This window comes from Elaeis guineensis, chromosome 11, assembly GCF_000442705.2.
Source record: "Elaeis guineensis isolate ETL-2024a chromosome 11, EG11, whole genome shotgun sequence".
NCBI lineage: Eukaryota > Viridiplantae > Streptophyta > Magnoliopsida > Arecales > Arecaceae > Elaeis > Elaeis guineensis.
Genome location: NC_026003.2, coordinates 8,648,581 through 8,652,277, shown reverse-complemented (window position 1 = coordinate 8,652,277; position 3,697 = coordinate 8,648,581). Strand labels below are relative to the sequence as shown.

At 39.1% G+C, this 3,697-nt stretch overlaps 1 non-coding gene across 1 annotated transcript; it reads right to left on the bottom strand.

The window, feature by feature from the left end:
- Positions 1-445: 445 nt before the first annotated feature.
- On the bottom strand, positions 446-552 carry LOC140852680 (small nucleolar RNA R71). The gene has a single exon (XR_012135582.1). It is a non-coding gene; the product is annotated as a small nucleolar RNA R71 (small nucleolar RNA).
- Positions 553-3,697: the final 3,145 nt, after the last annotated feature.

The window sequence follows — 3,697 nt, the reverse complement described above, 5'->3', positions numbered from 1 at the left end:
CGAGAACCGTACACTTCGTGTGTGGAGAAGAGTGTCGGGTCGTCTAGTTAGAATTGAGTCAATTCCTGTTGTTCCAATGGCTGAACCAATCCAACCCATGACCCTTAAGGATTTGTGTTATCCAGTTGGCTCCATCCAACCATCTTGTATCAGGTTGCCACAACCCACAGCTAACAATTTTGAAATCAAACCTCAAATCATAAATATGCTTCCAAAATTCACAGGATTAGAGGATGCTTATATATTTATTAGAGAATTTGAGGAGGTATGTGCAACCATGAAACTGCAATTAACAGAGGATGAGGTCAAACTTAGATTAATCAACTTTGCCCTTAAGGACAATGCTAAGAAGTGGCTTTATAGTCTGCCAAACTATTCTGTCACTACCTGGGAGGGCTTTGTGAGAACATTTTTAAAAAAGTATTTCCCCCATCATAAAACAGCTAGGATTAGGAATGAAATAAATCAATTTTACCAACTAGCTGGTGAATCATTTTGGAAGTACTTTGATCGTTTCAAGAATCTTTTGACCCAATGCCCACACCATGGAATAGAAACTTGGAGACTATGCCAGATCATCTATGAGGGGTTAGATTCAAACTCAAGAACCATGCTAGAGTCCATGTGCCAAGGCCAATTTATGGACAAAGAAACTACTGAAGCTTGGCAATTCTTAGAAGACCTAGCCGAGAAAAATTTACAGTGGGAAACAACTAGGGAACCTGATAAAGCTACACCTTCAAGAGGAGGAATGCATCAAATTCAACCAACCTTAGCATCAGAGGCCAAGATTGCAACCTTAACACGTAGATTGGAAGCCTTAGAATTACAGAGACCAGCCAATGTAAATCAAATATCTGCACCCATGTGTAAAGGGTGCAATGCACCAAACCATGTCTTAGAAGAATGTTCCTACTCGAATGAGTGTGCACAGGTGAATGCCACCTATCAAGGACCATTGAACAATCCTTATGCACCCACATATAACCCAGGTTGGAGGAATCACCCGAATTTCTCATGGTCCCAGAATCCTAATGTAGGTAATCCAAATTTCAATCAGCAAAATCTAAGGTCCAACCCAGTGATGAACAACCCGCCAGGCTTCCATGATAATGACAAAAAAATTACCTCTTTAGAGAAAAGCCTAGAAGCCATGATGAAAACACATACCAGCTTTATGCAAACTACGGGTCAACTCATAAATAATAACACCCAAGCTATAGCCCATCTGGAAATGCAAGTAAGTCAGCTGGCTTCGACCATTAGTGAACGAGAACATGGTAGGTTACCTAGCCAACATGAGCCAAATCCTAGGAACCAAAATGGTCCACGACCCCAACAAGGAAACCAAGTTAATGGTATAAATGCCATTCATACCTTAAGATCAGAAAACAAATAGACAATAAGGTAGTTGCACTTGATGATATAGATGACTCATCTGCCGAGTCACCTTCTAAAACTACTACCTTTCAACCTCAAGCACCAGAAACTGAAAATTCACCTAGTCCAGTACTTAAAAGTCCTAGAGCTCCTTTTCCAAACAGACTGAAATCCAATAAATCTGAACATTTAGACAAAATTTTAGAGGTATTTAAACAAGTCCAAGTTAATATTCCTCTTTTAGATATAATCCATCAGGTTCCAACTTATGCCAAATTTTTAAAAGATCTCTGCACTAGGAAAAGGACCACTAATGTATCAAAGAAAGCATTTTTGGCTGCAAGTGTCAGTTCATACCTATCTAGCCATGTGCCAATTAAATATAAGGACCCTGGAGCTCCAACAATTTCTTGTGTTATTGGAGAAATCAATATAAAAAAGGCCTTGCTAGATCTAGGAGCTAGTGTGAATATCCTTCCATATTCGGTGTATGAACAACTAGGATTAGAAAAACTTCAACCTACTGGGATCACATTACAGTTAGCCGATAGATCTCTCAGGATCCCTAAGGGAATGGTCGAGGATGTTCTGATAAAGGTTGAAAATTTCATTTTTCCTGTAGATTTTATTGTTTTAGAGACTGAGCCAGTTGCGAATCCTAAAGGACATATACCTGTCATTTTAGGAAGACCATTCTTAGCTACGGCCAATGCTGAAATCAATTGTCGAAATGGTCTAATGAAGTTATCCTTTGGGAATATGACCATTGAGCTTAATGTTTTTAACTTAGAACAGGAATCCTCTTCTCATGCTGATGTCAATATAGTCCAAGATGGTATTTATGAATCCATTGACATTAGTGATGATGAAGTCGACCTAGAGTCTAACCCCTGGTTAATCCATGAGTCTGAGGATGTCAATGAAATACTTAAAGAAAATCAGATTAATCAGGAATCGACACTTCCTACTGAACCAATCATTGAGATGGTGAACTCATCACCTAAACCATCGATAGAGGAAGCACCCATTTTAGAACTGAAGCCCCTCCCAGAACATCTCAAGTATGCATGTCTAGGACCCAAAGAAACTTTGCCTGTAATTATTGCATCAGACCTAGATCCCAAGCAAGAGGAGTTATTGTCAGTTCTAAAAGCAAATCAAGAGGCAATAGGTTGGACCATAGCAGATATCAAAGGAATAAGCCCTTCTATAGTTCAACATAGAATATACTTAGAGGAAGAGGCTAAACCAACAAGAGAAGCCCAAAGAAGGCTTAATCCAGTTATGAAGGATGTAGTTAAAAAGGAGATTCTGAAACTCCTAGATAGTGGAATAATTTATCCTATTTCTGATAGCTCTTGGGTAAGCCCAGTTCAAGTAGTACCCAAGAAATCTGGGGTAACAGTGGTCCAAAATGATGCAAACGAACTTATCCCAACTAGGACCCAAACGGGATGGAGGGTCTGTATAGACTATAGAAAGTTGAATGCTGCGACAAGGAAAGATCACTTTCCTTTGCCATTTATTGATCAAATGTTGGAAAGACTAGCCGGACAAGAGTTTTACTGTTTTCTTGATGGATACTCCGGTTACAACCAGATCCCCATAGCCGCTGAAGATCAAGAAAAGACTACATTCACCTGTCCATTTGGTACTTTTGCCTATAGACGAATGCCCTTTGGACTATGTAATGCACCGGCAACCTTTCAGAGATGCATGATCAGCATATTTTCAGATATGATAGAACGATTTCTAGAAATTTTTATGGATGACTTTTCTGTTTTTGGTCTAACCTTCTCCGAGTATCTGAATCACCTGCAATTAGTTCTAGAACGATGTAAGGAGAAGCACCTAGTTCTCAACTGAGAAAAATGTCAGTTTATGGTCAAACAGGGAATAGTTCTTGGCCATGTCATTTCTAAAAAGGGGATTGAAGTGGACAAGGCCAAAATAGATCTAATTGCAAGTCTTCCACCACCTAAATCTGTGAAAGAAATACGTTCATTTTTAGGTCATGCTGGATTCTATAGAAGGTTTATTGTCAACTTTAGCAAAGTAGCACGTCCACTGACTAATCTTTTGGCAAAGGATACTAAATTTGAATTTACTCATGAGTGCTTGGAATCCTTTGAATTTCTAAAAAATGCACTTGTATCAGCTCCAATCATTCATCCTCCTGTCTGGTCTGAATCATTTGAATTAATGTGTGATGCGTCCGATCATGTTGTGGGCGCAATCTTAGGTCAACAATAAATAAGCTGCCTAGAGTGATATATTATGCAAGTAAAACCTTAAATGATGCGCAGCTTAACTACAC